The following is a 25,539-nucleotide window of genomic DNA, read 5'->3' on the forward strand; positions in this document are numbered from 1 at the left end:
TGTCCCACAAGACACCCGTGGGGAGTCACTCCTCTGGAAACGGGTTTGCAACTCTTCACAGGTAACCTACCTCACTGCATCCTCATGAACTGCCAAAGCCATCCCCACCATAGGCAGCTGATGCCAGGCCATCACGAACAAGACACATCCTTGGGAAGCCGAGGCCAGCGCCTGCAACCCAATGATGACAGCCCATCCCACGCCATCACACAGGACCTGTCCTCATGATACCTTACCTTTCTCTCCAGGGCAGCAGCCACTACGCAGGCTTAAATGCAGCACTCGATCGTCACCCCACTCCACGATGATCCACTTAGCGCCAACAGTGTGCTGGCAGCTTCAGGGGCAGCACCGAGGCCTAATCCATCAGCCCCCTTCCACCATCACCAAACTCCATCCAACCCCCGCCCACTGCTCCAGCCCCACCGGGCACTCAAGAACCTCACCGCACCAAACACAACAACAGAGAGGGCCACAGGCCTGGCCTGAGGCTCCAGGCTCCAAACAGGCAACCTTGCTCATTTTGGCTTCCAAAATCAACCACCGAAGCGGCATGCACAAAGCATGATCCTGGTCAAAACACACTTCTCCAAGCTGAAAGCTCACTGGGCCCACACCAGCACACACTCTGACTCTGAAGACTAACAGGAGAGCCTGCCCCCTTGCATTCCCTCACGGCCTTTTAGCAGGGACCACGGATTCATAGATGACCCAGCTTATGGGCAGACACGGTCGACCATCAGACAGGAGCCCCGCCAATGCTAGAGCCCTTAGTGGTGTTTGAATGCATGTCAGCAGGGGATGTTGGCCCTCACTCCTAACTGTCCCCTACCCCCGAGAGGAAACCTGCTGGACCTCAGTTTCGATGAGGGGACCGTAGAGCTTTCTCACTCATTTTGTTCAGATTTTCCAAGGAATGCATACAAGGGTGTCATCATCGATCCAAGCACAGGCTGGGACGCTGCAGAACACAAACGGGCAGGCCGTGGGGCTCTGCAGAGGAGCCATGACCCAGAAGTACTCCAACAGCCTGGGGAATCCACAGTCCTCAAGCCACTCAGCAAGACCAACAATCAATCCACTCTTGCAGCCATTGGACCCATCTGAGGAAAACCTAATATCCAATGGCACATCTTAGTATGGGTGAATGCTACTGTCCTGAGTTATCCCCAGCCATGCTCAGCAACGTGCGCCTGCTCCACTTTTTCCAGTTCCCCTTAGCACATCCAGTTATCAGGCAACACGAAGGTATTCTTGTCTTTGCCGACGGCCAGACTTACCCTGCAACTGCACCTGAGAAGTGGACAGAAATCATGCAGGCTTCTGAATTGCACCAGAGTCCTCAGAGAACATGATTCTTGTGAAAACTTACCTGCGTGTCAGCCCGGAACCTGCTTCCCAAGTACCACTATCCCTTACCGAAAACTGACTGCGTGTCTCACAGCACGACTGGAGGAAGTTAGGCATGTATGTTGGCCGGTGTGTGAGACGCTGTATGTGTGTATTCACGAGTGTGGGCGTGTGTGACTGTGACTGCGCACGAAGATGCACTCGTGGGTTCCGGTGTGTGCCGCTGAATACGCGTCTTGGTCTCTGGGTGTCCCTGTGGCCCTCTGCAGACTCCTCCAACAGTAAACACCATAGTTTATACACACCATCCTGGTTGGACCCCCAACTGAAAGGAGAAAGAACCCTGTCAGCTTCAAGAGGCCACATGCGAACTTTGACCCCTAGGGACTGTTGAAATAGTCCACAGACTCCCGCTCTCTCACAGCCACGCCTTCTGACCAAAGCACAAAGACTGGACGAGACCTGCCTCCCGGCCATGGCTGTCACATCTATGTGGACCTGGAGACCCTGCCACCTACCAGCACATCTGATGTGCCCTTGGGGTCACTCCCAGCACTCCCGGAAGCAAGGGAACATCCCAGGGGCGGGCTGATAGCGACCTGCAGTTGCCTACAGGAAAGATGCAGCACGGCACTTCTCAAGGGGCTAAGGAACTGCGGACCAAGTGCGTCTTCTCACCAACTAGACCAAATCACTCTCCGTGACCCCGTGGGAAAGCCCACAATGGGAAGTGTTGGGTTTCAGCAACCATGACACAGGTTGGAACACCAGAGCCGAATTTAGGCCACCTCCTCACCCACGTATCGGCAAGTTTCCAACTGGCAGGGTTCGTGGCCCTGACAACTGGGAAAACGCTCAAATGTTACACAGCCTCTTCCTAAGTGCCCTCCTCCTGCATGCAGGGCGACTCGACACTATTGGAAGCCACAGACATCATGCGAACACGGGGACACTGAACACCAGGGAAGGCAGACCGCAAGCCTGTCTGCTTTGATGATGCCCACACCACCCCATGCATTCTGGCAATTCTCCACTGCCACAGCGACACTACCGAGGAACTCACAGCGATCAAATGCACTGTTCCTGAGGACCACAGACAGACTTTCAACGGAAGACCTCTGCCACACGAGGGGACCTGGAAACTTGAAAGGGCACAGTGGCTGTCCACGACAGCACACCTGGCATCGCAACAGTGCCCCCATCTCTGCCCCACCCACGGACTGCTGCAGATAAACCTCAGGCTGTTCGAACGGCCTGCATGCCAAACTGGCTGGCAGTGTCATGCCCCCCCGGGAGAAACACTTTTACTTTGCACATTCCCAAACAAGGGAAGAAAGCAGCCCATAGGGTTGATCGCATAACTCACCTACCTCCAAGGAGGCCGGCACAGACGCCTCACAATGTCGATCTTCTCTACGTCCCCCAAGACACGATTTGGGTGTCATTCCTCCGGCAATGGGATGATAACTCTACACAGGTTACCTACCTCACCTCATGCACTTGAACTGCCAGAGCCACCCCCTCCATAGGCAGCTGATGCCAGCCCATCACGAACACGACTCATCCTTGGGAAGCCAAGGCCAGCACCTGCAACCCAGTTATGCCAGCCTATTCCACGACCTCACAAAGGTCCGGTCCTCATCATCCCTTACCTTCCTGTCCAGGCCATCAGCGACCACGCAGGTTTAAATGCAGCACTCGATCCTCACCCCACTCCACGATGCCCCACTTGGCACCAACACTGTGCTGGGTGTTAAAGTAGAGGAGCAGACAAGGGCAGCAGTGTGGCCTAATCCATCAGCCCCTTTCCGCCGACGCCCAACCCGAGCCCAACCCCGCCCAATTCTCCAGCCTCACTAGGGACTCAAAAACCTCACTGTGCAAAACACTAGGACAGGGAGGGCCACAGGCCTGGCCTCAGGCTCCAGGCACAAACCAGGGACGCTTGCTCATTTTGGCTTCCAAAATAAACACACGAAACAGCATGCACGAAGCGTGATCCTGGCCAAAACACACCTATCCAATGGCAAGCACACTGGGCCTAGACCGGCACACACCCCGACTCTTAAGACCAGCAAGAGAGCCTGCCCCCTCGCATTCCTTCAACCGCCTTTCAGCAGGGACCCGGGATACACAGATAAGCCAGCTTATGTGCAGACACGGTCGATCCTCAGACAGGAGCCCCTCCAATACTGGAGTCCTTGGTGGTATTTGCGTGCATGTCGGCAGGGGACACTGGCCCTCACTCCTAACAGTCCCTTACACCCGAGAGAGGAAACGTGCTGAACCTCAGTTTCGATAAGGAGACGGTAGAGTGTTCTCACCCATTCTGTTCAGAGTTTCCAAGGAATGCATACAAGGGTGTCATGATCGATCCAAGCACATGCTGAGATGCTGCAGAACACAACCGGGCAGTGCGTGGGGCTCTGCAGGGGAGCCATGAGCCTGGGGTACCCCAAAAGCCTGGAGAATCCATAGCCCTCAGGCCACTCAACAAGACGAACAATCAAGCCACTCTTGCAGCCATTGGGCCCATCTGAGGAAAACCTAATATCTAATGGCACATCCTGGGGTGGTTGAATACCTACCGTCCTGCGTTATCCGCGACCATGCTCGGGAACATGGCCCCGCCTCACTTTTTCCAGTTCTTCTTAGCACCTCCAGTCATCAGAGCACACGAAGATATTCTTTGTGTTGCCGACGGCGAGGCTTGCCCAGCAACTGCACCTGGGAAGTGGACTGGTGTCCTCAGAGGACATGATCCATACAAACATTTACCTGGGCTTGAGCTCTGAAACTGCTTCCCAAGGACCTCTATCCCTTACCGAGAATTGACTGCATGTCTGATAGTACGACTGCAGGAAGTTAGGCACATATATTGGCCGGTGTGTGAGAGGCTGTATTTGTGTGTTCACGCGTGTGGGCTCGTGTGACTGTGACTGCGCACGCAGACGCTCTTGTGGGTTTCTCTGTGTGCCGCTGACTACGCGTCTTGGTCTCTGTGTGTTCCTGCAGCCCTGTGAAGAGGCGTCCAACGGTAAATGCCATAGTTTATACACAACACCCTGGCTAGACCCCCAACTGAAAGGAGAAAGACCCCTGTCAGCTTCCAGAGGACGCATGCAAACTTTAACCCCCAGGGGCTGCTGAAATACTCCACGGACTCCCACTCTCCCACAGCCACGCCTTCTGACCAGAGCACAAAGACAGGACGAGACCTGCCTCCCGGCCGTGGGTGTGACATCTATGTGCAACTCGAGAACCTGCCAGCTACCAGCACATCTGATGTGCACTTGGGGTCACTCCCAGCACTTTCGGAAGCAAGGGAACTCCCATGGGTGAGCTGACACCGACCGACAGCATTCTACTGGCAAGATGCAGCCTGAATCCACTCAAGGGGCTAAAGAACATCGAACAAAGTGCAACTTCTCGCCAACTAGGCCTAACCACTTTCCTTGGACCCGTGGGAATGCCCACCACAGGAAGCAGTGGGCTTCAGCAGCCATGACCCATGTTGGAACCCCACAGCGGAAACTAGGCCACCTTCCCGGCCATGTCTCAGGCAGCTCCCATCCTGCAAGGTTTGCGGCCCTGACCCCTAAGGAACCGCTCAAACGCTCAACAGCCTCGTCCACCGTGCCCTACTCCAGCCAGCAGGGCGATGCGCCCCTACTGGAAGCCACAGACATCTTCCGAACACGGGAACACTGAACACCAGGAAAGACAGACCGCAAGCTTGTCTGCTTTGAAGATGCTGATCCCACCTGATGCGTCCTGGAAATTCTCCACTGCCACAGTGGCAGCACCGAGGAACTCACAGTGATCAAAGGCATGGTCCCCGAGAACCACAGACAGACTTGCAACGGAAGACCTCTGCCATGTGAGGGGACTTGGAAGCCTGAAAGGGAACAGTGGCTGGCCTTGGCAGCACACCAGGGATGGCAACAGTGCCCCCTTCTCTGCCCCGCCAATGGACTGCTCTGGATAAAGCTCTGGCTATTCGAAAGGCTTGCATGCCACACGGACCGGCCGCGTCATGCCCTCCGGCAGAAATACTATCGCTTTGCACATTCCCAAAAGAGGGAAAAGAGCGACCAAAGGGCTTGTTTGCATAACTCACCTCCCCCCGAGAAGTCCGGCACAGATGCCTCAGCATGTCCATCTTCTCTATGTCCCGCAAGACACCCGTGGGGAGTCACTCCTCTGGAAACGGGATTGCAACTCTTCACAGGTAACCTACCTCACTGCATCCTCATGAACTGCCAAAGCCATCCCCACCATAGGCAGCTGATGCCAGGCCATCACGAACAAGACACATCCTTGGGAAGCCGAGGCCAGCGCCTGCAACCCAATGATGACAGCCCATCCCACGACATCACACAGGACCTGTCCTCATGATACCTTACCTTTCTCTCCAGGGCAGCAGCCACTACGCAGGCTTAAATGCAGCACTCGATCGTCACACCACTCCACGATGATCCACTTAGAACCAACAGTGTGCTGGCAGCTTCAAGGGCAGCACCGAGGCCTAATCCATCAGCCCCCTTCCGCCATCACCAAACTCCATCCAACCCCCGCCCACTGCTCCAGCCCCACCGGGCACTCAAGAACCTCACTGCACCAAACACAACAACAGAGAGGGCCACAGGCCTGGCCTGAGGCTCCAGGCTCCAACCAGGGAACCTTGCTCATTTTGGCTTCCAAAATCAACCACCGAAGCGGCATGCACAAAGCATGATCCTGGTCAAAACACACTTCTCCAAGCTGAAAGCTCACTGGGCCCACACCAGCACACACTCTGACTCTGAAGACTAGGAGGAGAGCCTGCCCCCTTGCATTCCCTCACGGCCTTTTAGCAGGGACCACGGATTCATAGATAACCTAGCTTATGGGCAGACACGGTGGACCCTCAGACAGGAGCCCCTCCAATGCTAGAGCCCTTAGTGGTGTTTGCATGCATGTCAGCAGGGGATGTTGGCCCTCACTCCTAACTGTCCCCTACCCCCGAGAGGAAACCTGCTGGACCTCAGTTTCCATGTGGAGACCGTAGAGCTTTCTCACTCATTTTGTTCAGATTTTCCAAGGAATGCATAAAAGGGTGTCATCATCGATCCAAGCACATGCTGGGACGCTGCAGAACACAAACGGGCAGGCCGTGGGGCTCTGCAGAGGAGCCATGACCCAGAAGTACTCCAACAGCCTGGGGAATCCACAGTCCTCAAGCCACTCAGCAAGACCAACAATCAATCCACTCTTGCAGCCATTGGACCCATCTGAGGAAAACCTAATATCCAATGGCACATCTTAGTATGGGTGAATGCTACTGTCCTGAGTTATCCCCAGCCACGCTCAGCAACGTGCGCCTGCTCCACTTTTTCCAGTTCCCCTTAGCACATCCAGTTATCAGACAACACGAAGGTCTTCTTGTCTTTGCCGACGGCCAGCCTTACCCTGCAACTGCACCTGAGAAGTGGACAGAAATCAGGCAGGCTTCTGAATTGCACCAGAGTCCTCAGAGAACATGATTCTTGTGAAAACTTACCTACGTGTCAGCCCGGAACCTGCTACCCAAGTACCACTATCCCTTACCGAAAACTGATTGCGTGTCTCACAGCACGACTGGAGGAAGTTAGGCATGTATGTTGGCCAGTGTGTGAGACGCTGTATGTGTGTATTCACGCGTGTGGGCGTGTGTGACTGTGACTGCGCACGAAGATGCACTCGTGGGTTCCGGTGTGTGCCGCTGAATACGCGTCTTGGTCTCTGGGTGTCCCTGTGGCCCTCTGCAGACGCCTCCAACAGTAAACGCCATAGTTTATACACACCATCCTGGTTGGACCCCCAACTGAAAGGAGAAAGACCCCTGTCAGCTTCAAGAGGCCACATGCGAACTTTGACCCCCAGGGACTGTTGAAATAGTCCACAGACTCCCGCTCTCTCACAGCCACGCCTTCTGACCAAAGCACAAAGACTGGACGAGACCTGCCTCCCGGCCGTGGCTGTCACATCTATGTGGACCTGGAGACCCTGCCACCTACCAGCACATCTGATGTGCCCTTGGGGTCACTCCCAGCACTCCTGGAAGCAAGGGAACATCCCAGGGGCGGGCTGATAGCGACCTGCAGTTGCCTACAGGAAAGATGCAGCACGGCACTTCTCAAGGGGCTAAGGAACTGCGGACCAAGTGCGTCTTCTCACCAACTAGACCAAATCACTCTCCGTGACCCCGTGGGAATGCCCACAATGGGAAGTGTTGGGCTTCAGCAACCATGACACAGGTTGGAACACCAGAGCCGAATTTAGGCCACCTCCTCACCCACGTATCGGCAAGTTTCCAACTGGCAGGGTTCGTGGCCCTGACAACTGGGAAAACGCTCAAATGATACACAGCCTCTTCCTAAGTGCCCTCCTCCTGCATGCAGGGCGACTCGACACTATTGGAAGCCACAGACATCATGCGAACACGGGGACACTGAACACCAGGGAAGACAGACCGCAAGCCTGTCTGCTTTGATGATGCCCACACCACCCCATGCATCCTGGCAATTCTCCACTCCCACAGCAACACTACCGAGGAACTCACAGCGATCAAATGCACTGTTCCTGAGGACCACAGACAGACTTTCAACGGAAGACCTCTGCCACACGAGGGGACCTGGAAGCTTGAAAGGGCACAGTGGCTGTCCACGACAGCACACCTGGCATCGCAACAGTGCCCCCATCTCTGCCCCACCCACGGACTGCTGCAGATAAACCTCAGGCTGTTCGAACGGCCTGCATGCCAAACTGGCTGGCGGTGTCATGCCCCCCTGGGAGAAACACTTTTGCTTTGCACATTCCCAAACAAGGGAAGAAAGCAGCCAATAGGGATGTTCGCATAACTCACCTACCTCCAAGGAGGCCGGCACAGACGCCTCACAATGTCGATCTTCTCTACGTCCCCCAAGACATCCTTTGGATGTCATTCCTCCGGCAATGAGATGATAACTCTACACAGGTTACCTACCTCACCTCATGCACTTGAACTGCCAAAGCCACCCCCTCCATAGGCAGCTGATGCCAGCCTATCACGAACACGACTCATCCTTGGGAAGCCAAGGCCAGCACCTGCAACCCAATTATGACAGCCTATTCCACGACCTCACAAAGGACCGGTCCTCATCATCCCTTACCTTCCTGTCCAGGCCATCAGCGACCACGCAGGTTTAAATGCAGCACTCGATCCTCACCCCACTCCACGATGCCCCACTTGGCACCAACACTGTGCTGGGTGTTAAAGTAGAGGAGCAGACAAGGGCAGCAGTGTGGCCTAATCCATCAGCCCCTTTCCGCCGACGCCCAACCCGAGCCCAACCCCGCCCAATTCTCCAGCCTCACTAGGGACTCAAAAACCTCACTGTGCAAAACACTAGGACAGGGAGGGCCACAGGCCTGGCCTCAGGCTCCAGGCACAAACCAGGGACGCTTGCTCATTTTGGCTTCCAAAATAAACACACGAAACAGCATGCACGAAGCGTGATCCTGGCCAAAACACACCTATCCAATGGCAAGCACACTGGGCCTAGACCGGCACACACCCCGACTCTTAAGACCAGCAAGAGAGCCTGCCCCCTCGCATTCCTTCAACTGCCTTTCAGCAGGGACCCGGGATACACAGATAAGCCAGCTTATGTGCAGACACGGTCGATCCTCAGACAGGAGCCCCTCCAATACTGGAGTCCTTGGTGGTATTTGCGTGCATGTCGGCAGGGGACACTGGCCCTCACTCCTAACAGTCCCCTACACCCGAGAGAGGAAACGTGCTGAACCTCAGTTTCGATAAGGAGATGGTAGAGTGTTCTCACCCATTCTGTTCAGAGTTTCCAAGGAATGCATACAAGAGTGTCATCATCGATCCAAGCACATGCTGGGATGCTGCAGAACACAACCGGGCAGTGCGTGGGGCTCTGCAGGGGAGCCATGAGCCTGGAGTACCCCAAAAGCCTGGAGAATCCATAGCCCTCAGGCCACTCAACAAGACGAACAATCAAGCCACTCTTGCAGCCATTGGGCCCATCTGAGGAAAACCTAATATCTAATGGCACATCTTGGGGTGGTTGAATACCTACCGTCCTGAGTTATCCGCGACCATGCTCGGGAACATGGTCCCGCCTCACTTTTTCCAGTTCTTCTTAGCACCTCCAGTCATCAGAGCACACGAAGATCTTCTTGTTTTTGCCGACGGCGAGGCTTGCCCAGCAACTGCACCTGGGAAGTGGACTGGTGTCCTCAGAGGACATGATCCATACAAACATTTACCTGGGCTTGAGCTCTGAAACTGCTTCCCAAGGACCTCTATCCCTTACCGAGAATTGACTGCATGTCTGATAGTACGACTGCAGGAAGTTAGGCACATACATTGGCCGGTGTGTGAGAGGCTGTATTTGTGTGTTCACGCGTGTGGGCGTGTGTGACTGTGACTGCGCACACAGACGCTCTTGTGGGTTTCTCTGTGTGCCGCTGACTACGCGTCTTGGTCTCTGTGTGTCCCTGTAGCCCTGTGAAGAGGCGTCCAACGGTAAACGCCATAGTTGTGTATAACAACACCCTGGCTAGACCCCCAACTGAAAGGAGAAAGCCCCCTGTCAGCTTCCAGAGGCCGCATGCAAACTTTAACCCCCAGGGGCTGTTGAAATACTCCACGGACTCCCACTCTCCCACAGCCACGCCTTCTGACCAGAGCACAAAGACTGGACGAGACCTGCCTCCCGGCCGTGGGTGTGACATCTACGTGCAACTCGAGAACCTGCCAGCTACCAGCACATCTGATGTGCACTTGGGGTCACTCCCAGCACTTTCGGAAGCAAGGGAACTCCCATGGGTGAGCTGACACCGACCTACAGCATTCTACTGGCAAGATGCAGCCTGAATCCACTCAAGGGGCTAAAGAACATCGAACAAAGTGCAACTTCTCGCCAACTAGGCCTAACCACTTTCCTTGGACCCGTGGGAATGCCCACCACAGGAAGCAGTGGGCTTCAGCAGCCATGACCCATGTTGGAACCCCACAGCGGAAACTAGGCCACCTTCCCGGCCATGTCTCAGGCAGCTCCCATCCTGCAAGGTTTGCGGCCCTGACCCCTAAGGAACCGCTCAACCGCTCAACAGCCTCGTCCACCGTGTCCTACTCCAGCCAGCAGGGCGACGCGTCCCTACTGGAAGACACAGACATCTTCCGAACACGGGAACACTGAACACCAGGGAAGACAGACGGCAAGCCTGTCTGCTTTGAAGATGCTGATCCCACCTGAGGCATCCTGGAAATTCTCCACTGCCACAGTGGCAGCACCGAGGAACTCACAGTGATCAAAGGCATGGTCCCCGAGGACCACAGATATACTTTCAACGGAAGACCTCTGCCATGTGAGGGGACTTGGAAGCCTGAAAGGGAACAGTGGCTGGCCTTGGCAGTGCACCAGGGATGGCAACAGTGCCCCCTTCTCTGCCCCGCCAACGGACTGCTCTGGATAAAGCTCTGGCTATTCGAAAGGCCTGCATGCCACACGGGCCGGCCGCGTCATGCCCTCCGGCAGAAACACTATCACTTTGCACATTCCCAAAAGAGGGAAAAGAGCGACCAAAGGGCTTGTTTGCATAACTCACCTCCCCCAGAGAAGGCCGGCACAGATGCCTCAGCATGTCCATCTTCTCTATGTCCCGCAAGACACCCGTGGGGAGTCACTCCTCTGGAAACGGGATTGCAACTCTTCACAGGTAACCCACCTCACTGCATCCTCATGAACTGCCAAAGCCATCCCCACCATAGTCAGCTGATGCCAGGCCATCACGAACAAGACACATCCTTGGGAAGCCGAGGCCAGCGCCTGCAACCCAATGATGACAGCCCATCCCACGACATCACACAGGACCTGTCCTCATGATACCTTTCCTTTCTCTCCAGGGCAGCAGCCACTACGCAGGCTTAAATGCAGCACTCGATCGTCACCCCACTCCACGATGATCCACATAGTGCCAACAGTGTGCTGGCAGCTTCAGGGGCAGCACCGAGGCCTAATCCATCAGCCCCCTTCCACCATCACCAAATTCCATCCAACCCCCGCCCACTGCTCCAGCCCCACCTGGCACTCAAGAACCTCACCGCACCAAACACAACAACAGAGAGGGCCACAGGCCTGGCCTGAGGCTGCAGGCTCCAACCAGGGAACCTTGCTCATTTTGGCTTCCAAAATCAACCACAGAAGCGGCATGCACAAAGCATGATCCTGGTCAAAACACACTTCTCCAAGCTGAAAGCTCACTGGGCCCACACCAGCACACACTCTGACTCTGAAGACTAGCAGGAGACCCTGCCCCCTTGCATTCCCTCATGGCCTTTTAGCAGGGACCACGGATTCATAGATGACCCAGCTTATGGGCAGACACGGTCGACCCTCAGACAGGAGCCCCTCCAATGCGAGAGCCCTTAGTGGTATTTGCATGCATGTCAGCAGGGGATGTTGGTCCTCACTGCTAACTGTCCCCTACCCCCGAGAGGAAACCTGCTGGACCTCAGTTTCCATGTGGAGACCGTAGAGCTTTCTCACTCATTTTGTTCAGATTTTCCAAGGAATGCATACAAGGGTGTCATCATCGATCCAAGCACATGCTGGGACGCTGCAGAACACAAACGGGCAGGCCGTGGGTCTCTGCAGAGGAGCCATGACCCAGAAGTACTCCAACAGCCTGGGGAATCCACAGTCCTCAAGCCACTCAGCAAGACCAACAATCAATCCACTCTTGCAGCCATTGGACCCATCTGAGGAAAACCTAATATCCAATGGCACATCTTAGTATGGGTGAATGCTACTGTCCTGAGTTATCCCCAGCCACGCTCAGCAACGTGCGCCTGCTCCACTTTTTCCAGTTCCCCTTAGCACATCCAGTTATCAGACAACACGAAGGTCTTCTTGTCTTTGCCGACGGCCAGCCTTACCCTGCAACTGCACCTGAGAAGTGGACAGAAATCAGGCAGGCTTCTGAATTGCACCAGAGTCCTCAGAGAACATGATTCTTGTGAAAACTTACCTACGTGTCAGCCCGGAACCTGCTACCCAAGTACCACTATCCCTTACCGAAAACTGATTGCGTGTCTCACAGCACGACTGGAGGAAGTTAGGCATGTACGTTGGCCGGTGTGTGAGACGCTGTATGTGTGTATTCACGCGTGTGGGCGTGTGTGACTGTGACTGCGCACGAAGATGCACTCGTGGGTTCCGGTGTGTGCCGCTGAATACGCGTCTTGGTCTCTGGGTGTCCCTGTGGCCCTCTGCAGACGCCTCCAACAGTAAACGCCATAGTTTATACACACCATCCTGGTTGGACCCCCAACTGAAAGGAGAAAGACCCCTGTCAGCTTCAAGAGGCCACATGCGAACTTTGACCCCCAGGGACTGTTGAATTAGTCCACAGACTCCCGCTCTCTCACAGCCACGCCTTCTGACCAAAGCACAAAGACTGGACGAGACCTGCCTCCCGGCCGTGGCTGTCACATCTATGTGGACCTGGAGACCCTGCCACCTACCAGCACATCTGATGTGCCCTTGGGGTCACTCCCAGCACTCCTGGAAGCAAGGGAACATCCCAGGGGCGGGCTGATAGCGACCTGCAGTTGCCTACAGGAAAGATGCAGCACGGCACTTCTCAAGGGGCTAAGGAACTGCGGACCAAGTGCGTCTTCTCACCAACTAGACCAAATCACTCTCCGTGACCCCGTGGGAATGCCCACAATGGGAAGTGTTGGGCTTCAGCAACCATGACACAGGTTGGAACACCAGAGCCGAATTTAGGCCACCTCCTCACCCACGTATCGGCAAGTTTCCAACTGGCAGGGTTCGTGGCCCTGACAACTGGGAAAACGCTCAAATGATACACAGCCTCTTCCTAAGTGCCCTCCTCCTGCATGCAGGGCGACTCGACACTATTGGAAGCCACAGACATCATGCGAACACGGGGACACTGAACACCAGGGAAGACAGACCGCAAGCCTGTCTGCTTTGATGATGCCCACACCACCCCATGCATCCTGGCAATTCTCCACTCCCACAGCAACACTACCGAGGAACTCACAGCGATCAAATGCACTGTTCCTGAGGACCACAGACAGACTTTCAACGGAAGACCTCTGCCACACGAGGGGACCTGGAAGCTTGAAAGGGCACAGTGGCTGTCCACGACAGCACACCTGGCATCGCAACAGTGCCCCCATCTCTGCCCCACCCACGGACTGCTGCAGATAAACCTCAGGCTGTTCGAACGGCCTGCATGCCAAACTGGCTGGCGGTGTCATGCCCCCCCGGGAGAAACACTTTTGCTTTGCACATTCCCAAACAAGGGAAGAAAGCAGCCAATAGGGATGTTCGCATAACTCACCTACCTCCAAGGAGGCCGGCACAGACGCCTCACAATGTCGATCTTCTCTACGTCCCCCAAGACACCCTTTGGATGTCATTCCTCCGGCAATGAGATGATAACTCTACACAGGTTACCTACCTCACCTCATGCACTTGAACTGCCAAAGCCACCCCCTCCATAGGCAGCTGATGCCAGCCTATCACGAACACGACTCATCCTTGGGAAGCCAAGGCCAGCACCTGCAACCCAATTATGACAGCCTATTCCACGACCTCACAAAGGACCGGTCCTCATCATCCCTTACCTTCCTGTCCAGGCCATCAGCGACCACGCAGGTTTAAATGCAGCACTCGATCCTCACCCCACTCCACGATGCCCCACTTGGCACCAACACTGTGCTGGGTGTTAAAGTAGAGGAGCAGACAAGGGCAGCAGTGTGGCCTAATCCATCAGCCCCTTTCCGCCGACGCCCAACCCGAGCCCAACCCCGCCCAATTCTCCAGCCTCACTAGGGACTCAAAAACCTCACTGTGCAAAACACTAGGACAGGGAGGGCCACAGGCCTGGCCTCAGGCTCCAGGCACAAACCAGGGACGCTTGCTCATTTTGGCTTCCAAAATAAACACACGAAACAGCATGCACGAAGCGTGATCCTGGCCAAAACACACCTATCCAATGGCAAGCACACTGGGCCTAGACCGGCACACACCCCGACTCTTAAGACCAGCAAGAGAGCCTGCCCCCTCGCATTCCTTCAACCGCCTTTCAGCAGGGACCCGGGATACACAGATAAGCCAGCTTATGTGCAGACACGGTCGATCCTCAGACAGGAGCCCCTCCAATACTGGAGTCCTTGGTGGTATTTGCGTGCATGTCGGCAGGGGACACTGGCCCTCACTCCTAACAGTCCCCTACACCTGAGAGAGGAAACGTGCTGAACCTCAGTTTCGATAAGGAGACGGTAGAGTGTTCTCACCCATTCTGTTCAGAGTTTCCAAGGAATGCATACAAGAGTGTCATCATCGATCCAAGCACATGCTGGGATGCTGCAGAACACAACCGGGCAGTGCGTGGGGCTCTGCAGGGGAGCCATGAGCCTGGAGTACCCCAAAAGCCTGGAGAATCCATAGCCCTCAGGCCACTCAACAAGACGAACAATCAAGCCACTCTTGCAGCCATTGGGCCCATCTGAGGAAAACCTAATATCTAATGGCACATCTTGGGGTGGTTGAATACCTACCGTCCTGAGTTATCCGCGACCATGCTCGGGAACATGGTCCCGCCTCACTTTTTCCAGTTCTTCTTAGCACCTCCAGTCATCAGAGCACACGAAGATCTTCTTGTTTTTGCCGACGGCGAGGCTTGCCCAGCAACTGCACCTGGGAAGTGGACTGGTGTCCTCAGAGGACATGATCCATACAAACATTTACCTGGGCTTGAGCTCTGAAACTGCTTCCCAAGGACCTCTATCCCTTACCGAGAATTGACTGCATGTCTGATAGTACGACTGCAGGAAGTTAGGCACATACATTGGCCGGTGTGTGAGAGGCTGTATTTGTGTGTTCACGCGTGTGGGCGTGTGTGACTGTGACTGCGCACGCAGACGCTCTTGTGGGTTTCTCTGTGTGCCGCTGACTACGCGTCTTGGTCTCTGTGTGTCCCTGTAGCCCTGTGAAGAGGCGTCCAACGGTAAACGCCATAGTTGTGTATAACAACACCCTGGCTAGACCCCCAACTGAAAGGAGAAAGCCCCCTGTCAGCTTCCAGAGGCCGCATGCAAACTTTAACCCCCAGGGGCTGTTGAAATACTCCACGGACGCCCACTCTCCCACAGCCACGCCTTCTGACCAGAGCACAAAGACTGGACGAGACCTGCCTCCCGGCCGTGGGTGTGACATCTACGTGCAACTCGAGAACCTGCCAGCTACCAGCACATCTGATGTGCACTTGGGGTCACTCCCAGCACTTTCGGAAGCAAGGGAACTCCCATGGGTGAGCTGACACCGACCTACAGCATTCTACTGGCAAGATGCAGCCTGAATCCACTCAAGGGGCTAAAGAACATCGAACAAAGTGCAACTTCTCGCCAACTAGGCCTAACCACTTTCCTTGGACCCGTGGGAATGCCCACCACAGGAAGCAGTGGGCTTCAGCAGCCATGACCCATGTTGGAACCCCACAGCGGAAACTAGGCCACCTTCCCGGCCATGTCTCAGGCAGCTCCCATCCTGCAAGGTTTGCGGCCCTGACCCCTAAGGAACCGCTCAACCGCTCAACAGCCTCGTCCACCGTGTCCTACTCCAGCCAGCAGGGCGACGCGTCCCTACTGGAAGACACAGACATCTTCCGAACACGGGAACACTGAACACCAGGGAAGACAGACGGCAAGCCTGTCTGCTTTGAAGATGCTGATCCCACCTGAGGCATCCTGGAAATTCTCCACTGCCACAGTGGCAGCACCGAGGAACTCACAGTGATCAAAGGCATGGTCCCCGAGGACCACAGATATACTTTCAACGGAAGACCTCTGCCATGTGAGGGGACTTGGAAGCCTGAAAGGGAACAGTGGCTGGCCTTGGCAGTGCACCAGGGATGGCAACAGTGCCCCCTTCTCTGCCCCGCCAACGGACTGCTCTGGATAAAGCTCTGGCTATTTGAAAGGCCTGCATGCCACACGGGCCGGCCGCGTCATGCCCTCCGGCAGAAACACTATCGCTTTGCACATTCCCAAAAGAGGGAAAAGAGCGACCAAAGGGCTTGTTTGCATAACTCACCTCCCCCAGAGAAGGCCGGCACAGATGCCTCAGCATGTCCATCTTCTCTATGTCCCGCAAGACACCCGTGGGGAGTCACTCCTCTGGAAACGGGATTGCAACTCTTCACAGGTAACCTACCTCACTGCATCCTCATGAACTGCCAAAGCCATCCCCACCATAGGCAGCTGATGCCAGGCCATCACGAACAAGACACATCCTTGGGAAGCCGAGGCCAGCGCCTGCAACCCAATGATGACAGCCCATCCCACGACATCACACAGGACCTGTCCTCATGATACCTTACCTTTCTCTCCAGGGCAGCAGCCACTACGCAGGCTTAAATGCAGCACTCGATCGTCACCCCACTCCACGATGATCCACATAGCGCCAACAGTGTGCTGGCAGCTTCAGGGGCAGCACCGAGGCCTAATCCATCAGCCCCCTTCCACCATCACCAAATTCCATCCAACCCCCGCCCACTGCTCCAGCCCCACCTGGCACTCAAGAACCTCACCGCACCAAACACAACAACAGAGAGGGCCACAGGCCTGGCCTGAGGCTGCAGGCTCCAACCAGGGAACCTTGCTCATTTTGGCTTCCAAAATCAACCACCGAAGCGGCATGCACAAAGCATGATCCTGGTCAAAACACACTTCTCCAAGCTGAAAGCTCACTGGGCCCACACCAGCACACACTCTGACTCTGAAGACTAGCAGGAGACCCTGCCCCCTTGCATTCCCTCACGGCCTTTTAGCAGGGACCACGGATTCATAGATGACCCAGCTTATGGGCAGACACGGTCGACCCTCAGACAGGAGCCCCTCCAATGCGAGAGCCCTTAGTGGTATTTGCATGCATGTCAGCAGGGGATGTTGGTCCTCACTGCTAACTGTCCCCTACCCCCGAGAGGAAACCTGCTGGACCTCAGTTTCCATGTGGAGACCGTAGAGCTTTCTCACTCATTTTGTTCAGATTTTCCAAGGAATGCATACAAGGGTGTCATCATCGATCCAAGCACATTCTGGGACGCTGCAGAACACAAACGGGCAGGCCGTGGGGCTCTGCAGAGGAGCCATGACCCAGAAGTACTCCAACAGCCTGGGGAATCCACAGTCCTCAAGCCACTCAGCAAGACCAACAATCAATCCACTCTTGCAGCCATTGGACCCATCTGAGGAAAACCTAATATCCAATGGCACATCTTAGTATGGGTGAATGCTACTGTCCTGAGTTATCCCCAGCCACGCTCAGCAACGTGCGCCTGCTCCACTTTTTCCAGTTCCCCTTAGCACATCCAGTTATCAGACAACACGAAGGTCTTCTTGTCTTTGCCGACGGCCAGCCTTACCCTGCAACTGCACCTGAGAAGTGGACAGAAATCAGGCAGGCTTCTGAATTGCACCAGAGTCCTCAGAGAACATGATTCTTGTGAAAACTTACCTACGTGTCAGCCCGGAACCTGCTACCCAAGTACCACTATCCCTTACCGAAAACTGATTGCGTGTCTCACAGCACGACTGGAGGAAGTTAGGCATGTACGTTGGCCGGTGTGTGAGACGCTGTATGTGTGTATTCACGCGTGTGGGCGTGTGTGACTGTGACTGCGCACGAAGATGCACTCGTGGGTTCCGGTGTGTGCCGCTGAATACGCGTCTTGGTCTCTGGGTGTCCTTGTGGCCCTCTGCAGACGCCTCCAACAGTAAACGCCATAGTTTATACACACCATCCTGGTTGGACCCCCAACTGAAAGGAGAAAGACCCCTGTCAGCTTCAAGAGGCCACATGCGAACTTTGACCCCCAGGGACTGTTGAATTAGTCCACAGACTCCCGCTCTCTCACAGCCACGCCTTCTGACCAAAGCACAAAGACTGGACGAGACCTGCCTCCCGGCCGTGGCTGTCACATCTATGTGGACCTGGAGACCCTGCCACCTACCAGCACATCTGATGTGCCCTTGGGGTCACTCCCAGCACTCCTGGAAGCAAGGGAACATCCCAGGGGCGGGCTGATAGCGACCTGCAGTTGCCTACAGGAAAGATGCAGCACGGCACTTCTCAAGGGGCTAAGGAACTGCGGACCAAGTGCGTCTTCTCACCAACTAGACCAAATCACTCTCCGCGACCCCGTGGGAATGCCCACAATGGGAAGTGTTGGGCTTCAGCAACCATGACACAGGTTGGAACACCAGAGCCGAATTTAGGCCACCTCCTCACCCACGTATCGGCAAGTTTCCAACTGGCAGGGTTCGTGGCCCTGACAACTGGGAAAACGCTCAAATGATACACAGCCTCTTCCTAAGTGCCCTCCTCCTGCATGCAGGGCGACTCGACACTATTGGAAGCCACAGACATCATGCGAACACGGGGACACTGAACACCAGGGAAGACAGACCGCAAGCCTGTCTGCTTTGATGATGCCCACACCACCCCATGCATCCTGGCAATTCTCCACTCCCACAGCAACACTACCGAGGAACTCACAGCGATCAAATGCACTGTTCCTGAGGACCACAGACAGACTTTCAACGGAAGACCTCTGCCACACGAGGGGACCTGGAAGCTTGAAAGGGCACAGTGGCTGTCCACGACAGCACACCTGGCATCGCAACAGTGCCCCCATCTCTGCCCCACCCACGGACTGCTGCAGATAAACCTCAGGCTGTTCGAACGGCCTGCATGCCAAACTGGCTGGCGGTGTCATGCCCCCCCGGGAGAAACACTTTTGCTTTGCACATTCCCAAACAAGGGAAGAAAGCAGCCAATAGGGATGTTCGCATAACTCACCTACCTCCAAGGAGGCCGGCACAGACGCCTCACAATGTCGATCTTCTCTACGTCCCCCAAGACACCCTTTGGATGTCATTCCTCCGGCAATGAGATGATAACTCTACACAGGTTACCTACCTCACCTCATGCACTTGAACTGCCAAAGCCACCCCCTCCATAGGCAGCTGATGCCAGCCCATCACGAACACGACTCATCCTTGGGAAGCCAAGGCCAGCACCTGCAACCCAATTATGACAGCCTATTCCACGACCTCACAAAGGACCGGTCCTCATCATCCCTTACCTTCCTGTCCAGGCCATCAGCGACCACGCAGGTTTAAATGCAGCACTCGATCCTCACCCCACTCCACGATGCCCCACTTGGCACCAACACTGTGCTGGGTGTTAAAGTAGAGGAGCAGACAAGGGCAGCAGTGTGGCCTAATCCATCAGCCCCTTTCCGCCGACGCCCAACCCGAGCCCAACCCCGCCCAATTCTCCAGCCTCACTAGGGACTCAAAAACCTCACTGTGCAAAACACTAGGACAGGGAGGGCCACAGGCCTGGCCTCAGGCTCCAGGCACAAACCAGGGACGCTTGCTCATTTTGGCTTCCAAAATAAACACACGAAACAGCATGCACGAAGCGTGATCCTGGCCAAAACACACCTATCCAATGGCAAGCACACTGGGCCTAGACCGGCACACACCCGGACTCTTAAGACCAGCAAGAGAGCCTGCCCCCTCGCATTCCTTCAACCGCCTTTCAGCAGGGACCCGGGATACACAGATAAGCCAGCTTATGTGCAGACACGGTCGATCCTCAGACAGGAGCCCCTCCAATACTGGAGTCCTTGGTGGTATTTGCGTGCATGTCGGCAGGGGACACTGGCCCTCACTCCTAACAGTCCCCTACACCCGAGAGAGGAAACGTGCTGAACCTCAGTTTCGATAAGGAGACGGTAGAGTGTTCTCACCCATTCTGTTCAGAGTTTCCAAGGAATGCATACAAGAGTGTCATCATCGATCCAAGCACATGCTGGGATGCTGCAGAACACAACCGGGCAGTGCGTGGGGCTCTGCAGGGGAGCCATGAGCCTGGAGTACCCCAAAAGCCTGGAGAATCCATAGCCCTCAGGCCACTCAACAAGACGAACAATCAAGCCACTCTTGCAGCCATTGGGCCCATCTGAGGAAAACCTAATATCTAATGGCACATCTTGGGGTGGTTGAATACCTACCGTCCTGAGTTATCCGCGACCATGCTCGGGAACATGGTCCCGCCTCACTTTTTCCAGTTCTTCTTAGCACCTCCAGTCATCAGAGCACACGAAGATCTTCTTGTTTTTGCCGACGGCGAGGCTTGCCCAGCAACTGCACCTGGGAAGTGGACTGGTGTCCTCAGAGGACATGATCCATACAAACATTTACCTGGGCTTGAGCTCTGAAACTGCTTCCCAAGGACCTCTATCCCTTACCGAGAATTGACTGCATGTCTGATAGTACGACTGCAGGAAGTTAGGCACATACATTGGCCGGTGTGTGAGAGGCTGTATTTGTGTGTTCACGCGTGTGGGCGTGTGTGACTGTGACTGCGCACGCAGACGCTCTTGTGGGTTTCTCTGTGTGCCGCTGACTACGCGTCTTGGTCTCTGTGTGTCCCTGTAGCCCTGTGAAGAGGCGTCCAACGGTAAACGCCATAGTTGTGTATAACAACACCCTGGCTAGACCCCCAACTGAAAGAAGAAAGCCCCCTGTCAGCTTCCAGAGGCCGCATGCAAACTTTAACCCCCAGGGGCTGTTGAAATACTCCACGGACGCCCACTCTCCCACAGCCACGCCTTCTGACCAGAGCACAAAGACTGGACGAGACCTGCCTCCCGGCCGTGGGTGTGACATCTACGTGCAACTCGAGAACCTGCCAGCTACCAGCACATCTGATGGGCACTTGGGGTCACTCCCAGCACTTTCGGAAGCAAGGGAACTCCCATGGGTGAGCCGACACCGACCTACAGCATTCTACTGGCAAGATGCAGCCTGAATCCACTCAAGGGGCTAAAGAACATCGAACAAAGTGCAACTTCTCGCCAACTAGGCCTAACCACTTTCCTTGGACCCGTGGGAATGCCCACCACAGGAAGCAGTGGGCTTCAGCAGCCATGACCCATGTTGGAACCCCACAGCGGAAACTAGGCCACCTTCCCGGCCATGTCTCAGGCAGCTCCCACCCTGCAAGGTTTGCGGCCCTGACCCCTAAGGAACCGCTCAAACGCTCAACAGCCTCGTCCACCGTGCCCTACTCCAGCCAGCAGGGCGACGCGTCCCTACTGGAAGACACAGACATCTTCCGAACACGGGAACACTGAACACCAGGGAAGACAGACCGCAAGCCTGTCTGCTTTGAAGATGCTGATCCCACCTGAGGCATCCTGGAAATTCTCCACTGCCACAGTGGCAGCACCGAGGAACTCACAGTGATCAAAGGCATGGTCCCCGAGGACCACAGATATACTTTCAACGGAAGACCTCTGCCATGTGAGGGGACTTGGAAGCCTGAAAGGGAACAGTGGCTGGCCTTGGCAGTGCACCAGGGATGGCAACAGTGCCCCCTTCTCTGCCCCGCCAATGGACTGCTCTGGATAAAGCTCTGGCTATTCGAAAGGCCTGCATGCCACACGGGCCGGCCGCGTCATGCCCTCCGGCAGAAACACTATCGCTTTGCACATTCCCAAAAGAGGGAAAAGAGCGACCAAAGGGCTTGTTTGCATAACTCACCTCCCCCAGAGAAGGCCGGCACAGATGCCTCAGCATGTCCATCTTCTCTATGTCCCGCAAGACACCCGTGGGGAGTCACTCCTCTGGAAACGGGATTGCAACTCTTCACAGGTAACCTACCTCACTGCATCCTCATGAACTGCCAAAGCCATCCCCACCATAGGCAGCTGATGCCAGGCCATCACGAACAAGACACATCCTTGGGAAGCCGAGGCCAGCGCCTGCAACCCAATGATGACAGCCCATCCCACGACATCACACAGGACCTGTCCTCATGATACCTTACCTTTCTCTCCAGGGCAGCAGCCACTACGCAGGCTTAAATGCAGCACTCGATCGTCACCCCACTCCACGATGATCCACATAGCGCCAACAGTGTGCTGGCAGCTTCAGGGGCAGCACCGAGGCCTAATCCATCAGCCCCCTTCCACCATCACCAAATTCCATCCAACCCCCGCCCACTGCTCCAGCCCCACCTGGCACTCAAGAACCTCACCGCACCAAACACAACAACAGAGAGGGCCACAGGCCTGGCCTGAGGCTGCAGGCTCCAACCAGGGAACCTTGCTCATTTTGGCTTCCAAAATCAACCACCGAAGCGGCATGCACAAAGCATGATCCTGGTCAAAACACACTTCTCCAAGCTGAAAGCTCACTGGGCCCACACCAGCACACACTCTGACTCTGAAGACTAGCAGGAGACCCTGCCCCCTTGCATTCCCTCACGGCCTTTTAGCTGGGACCACGGATTCATAGATGACCCAGCTTATGGGCAGACACGGTCGACCCTCAGACAGGAGCCCCTCCAATGTGAGAGCCCTTAGTGGTATTTGCATGCATGTCAGCAGGGGATGTTGGTCCTCACTGCTAACTGTCCCCTACCCCCGAGAGGAAACCTGCTGGACCTCAGTTTCCATGTGGAGACCGTAGAGCTTTCTCACTCATTTTGTTCAGATTTTCCAAGGAATGCATACAAGGGTGTCATCATCGATCCAAGCACATTCTGGGACGCTGCAGAACACAAACGGGCAGGCCGTGGGGCTCTGCAGAGGAGCCATGACCCAGAAGTACTCCAACAGCCTGGGGAATCCACAGTCCTCAAGCCACTCAGCAAGACCAACAATCAATCCACTCTTGCAGCCATTGGACCCATCTGAGGAAAACCTAATATCCAATGGCACATCTTAGTATGGGTGAATGCTACTGTCCTGAGTTATCCCCAGCCACACTCAGCAACGTGCGCCTGCTCCACTTTTTCCAGTTCCCCTTAGCACATCCAGTTATCAGACAACACGAAGGTCTTCTTGTCTTTGCCGACGGCCAGCCTTACCCTGCAACTGCACCTGAGAAGTGGACAGAAATCAGGCAGGCTTCTGAATTGCACCAGAGTCCTCAGAGAACATGATTCTTGTGAAAACTTACCTACGTGTCAGCCCGGAACCTGCTACCCAAGTACCACTATCCCTTACCGAAAACTGATTGCGTGTCTCACAGCACGACTGGAGGAAGTTAGGCATGTACGTTGGCCGGTGTGTGAGACGCTGTATGTGTGTATTCACGCGTGTGGGCGTGTGTGACTGTGACTGCGCACGAAGATGCACTCGTGGGTTCCGGTGTGTGCCGCTGAATACGCGTCTTGGTCTCTGGGTGTCCCTGTGGCCCTCTGCAGACGCCTCCAACAGTAAACGCCATAGTTTATACACACCATCCTGGTTGGACCCCCAACTGAAAGGAGAAAGACCCCTGTCAGCTTCAAGAGGCCACATGCGAACTTTGACCCCCAGGGACTGTTGAAATAGTCCACAGACTCCCGCTCTCTCACAGCCACGCCTTCTGACCAAAGCACAAAGACTGGACGAGACCTGCCTCCCGGCCGTGGCTGTCACATCTATGTGGACCTGGAGACCCTGCCACCTACCAGCACATCTGATGTGCCCTTGGGGTCACTCCCAGCACTCCTGGAAGCAAGGGAACATCCCAGGGGCGGGCTGATAGCGACCTGCAGTTGCCTACAGGAAAGATGCAGCACGGCACTTCTCAAGGGGCTAAGGAACTGCGGACCAAGTGCGTCTTCTCACCAACTAGACCAAATCACTCTCCGTGACCCCGTGGGAATGCCCACAATGGGAAGTGTTGGGCTTCAGCAACCATGACACAGGTTGGAACACCAGAGCCGAATTTAGGCCACCTCCTCACCCACGTATCGGCAAGTTTCCAACTGGCAGGGTTCGTGGCCCTGACAACTGGGAAAACGCTCAAATGATACACAGCCTCTTCCTAAGTGCCCTCCTCCTGCATGCAGGGCGACTCGACACTATTGGAAGCCACAGACATCATGCGAACACGGGGACACTGAACACCAGGGAAGACAGACCGCAAGCCTGTCTGCTTTGATGATGCCCACACCACCCCATGCATCCTGGCAATTCTCCACTCCCACAGCAACACTACCGAGGAACTCACAGCGATCAAATGCACTGTTCCTGAGGACCACAGACAGACTTTCAACGGAAGACCTCTGCCACACGAGGGGACCTGGAAGCTTGAAAGGGCACAGTGGCTGTCCATGACAGCACACCTGGCATCGCAACAGTGCCCCCATCTCTGCCCCACCCACGGACTGCTGCAGATAAACCTCAGGCTGTTCGAACGGCCTGCATGCCAAACTGGCTGGCGGTGTCATGCCCCCCCGGGAGAAACACTTTTGCTTTGCACATTCCCAAACAAGGGAAGAAAGCAGCCAATATGGATGTTCGCATAACTCACCTACCTCCAAGGAGGCCGGCACAGACGCCTCACAATGTCGATCTTCTCTACGTCCCCCAAGACACCATTTGGGTGTCATTCCTCCGGCAATGGGATGATAACTCTACACAGGTTACCTACCTCACCTCATGCACTTGAACTGCCAGTGCCACCCCCTCCATAGGCAGCTGATGCCAGCCCATCACGAACACGACTCATCCTTGGGAAGCCAAGGCCAGCACCTGCAACCCAATTATGACAGCCTATTCCACGACCTCACAAAGGACCGGTCCTCATCATCCCTTACCTTCCTGTCCAGGCCATCAGCGACCACGCAGGTTTAAATGCAGCACTCGATCCTCACCCCACTCCACGATGCCCCACTTGGCACCAACACTGTGCTGGGTGTTAAAGTAGAGGAGCAGACAAGGGCAGCAGTGTGGCCTAATCCATCAGCCCCTTTCCGCCGACGCCCAACCCGAGCCCAACCCCGCCCAATTCTCCAGCCTCACTAGGGACTCAAAAACCTCACTGTGCAAAACACTAGGACAGGGAGGGCCACAGGCCTGGCCTCAGGCTCCAGGCACAAACCAGGGACGCTTGCTCATTTTGGCTTCCAAAATAAACACACGAAACAGCATGCACGAAGCGTGATCCTGGCCAAAACACACCTATCCAATGGCAAGCACACTGGGCCTAGACCGGCACACACCCGGACTCTTAAGACCAGCAAGAGAGCCTGCCCCCTCGCATTCCTT

At 55.4% G+C, this 25,539-nt stretch overlaps 9 non-coding genes across 9 annotated transcripts; all 9 read right to left on the reverse strand.

Annotated features, from left to right (window-relative positions):
• Positions 1-851: 851 nt before the first annotated feature.
• On the reverse strand, positions 852-944 carry LOC132361832 (small nucleolar RNA SNORD116). Its single transcript, XR_009502098.1, has one exon. It is a non-coding gene; the product is annotated as a small nucleolar RNA SNORD116 (small nucleolar RNA).
• Positions 945-3,634: 2,690 nt separating this feature from the next.
• Positions 3,635-3,727, reverse strand: LOC132360996 (small nucleolar RNA SNORD116). Its single transcript, XR_009501313.1, has one exon. It is a non-coding gene; the product is annotated as a small nucleolar RNA SNORD116 (small nucleolar RNA).
• A 2,644-nt stretch (positions 3,728-6,371) lies between these two features.
• LOC132361880 (small nucleolar RNA SNORD116) lies at positions 6,372-6,464 on the reverse strand. The gene has a single exon (XR_009502145.1). It is a non-coding gene; the product is annotated as a small nucleolar RNA SNORD116 (small nucleolar RNA).
• A 2,690-nt stretch (positions 6,465-9,154) lies between these two features.
• LOC132360999 (small nucleolar RNA SNORD116) lies at positions 9,155-9,247 on the reverse strand. The gene has a single exon (XR_009501316.1). It is a non-coding gene; the product is annotated as a small nucleolar RNA SNORD116 (small nucleolar RNA).
• Positions 9,248-11,893: 2,646 nt separating this feature from the next.
• Positions 11,894-11,986, reverse strand: LOC132361884 (small nucleolar RNA SNORD116). The gene has a single exon (XR_009502149.1). It is a non-coding gene; the product is annotated as a small nucleolar RNA SNORD116 (small nucleolar RNA).
• Positions 11,987-14,676: 2,690 nt separating this feature from the next.
• Positions 14,677-14,769, reverse strand: LOC132360917 (small nucleolar RNA SNORD116). The gene has a single exon (XR_009501236.1). It is a non-coding gene; the product is annotated as a small nucleolar RNA SNORD116 (small nucleolar RNA).
• Positions 14,770-17,415: 2,646 nt separating this feature from the next.
• Positions 17,416-17,508, reverse strand: LOC132361885 (small nucleolar RNA SNORD116). The gene has a single exon (XR_009502150.1). It is a non-coding gene; the product is annotated as a small nucleolar RNA SNORD116 (small nucleolar RNA).
• Positions 17,509-20,198: 2,690 nt separating this feature from the next.
• LOC132360918 (small nucleolar RNA SNORD116) lies at positions 20,199-20,291 on the reverse strand. The gene has a single exon (XR_009501237.1). It is a non-coding gene; the product is annotated as a small nucleolar RNA SNORD116 (small nucleolar RNA).
• Positions 20,292-22,937: 2,646 nt separating this feature from the next.
• On the reverse strand, positions 22,938-23,030 carry LOC132361886 (small nucleolar RNA SNORD116). Its single transcript, XR_009502151.1, has one exon. It is a non-coding gene; the product is annotated as a small nucleolar RNA SNORD116 (small nucleolar RNA).
• Between the last annotated feature and the right edge of the window lie 2,509 nt (positions 23,031-25,539).

Source organism: Balaenoptera ricei, chromosome 2, assembly GCF_028023285.1.
Source record: "Balaenoptera ricei isolate mBalRic1 chromosome 2, mBalRic1.hap2, whole genome shotgun sequence".
Classification (NCBI taxonomy): Eukaryota; Metazoa; Chordata; class Mammalia; order Artiodactyla; family Balaenopteridae; genus Balaenoptera; species Balaenoptera ricei.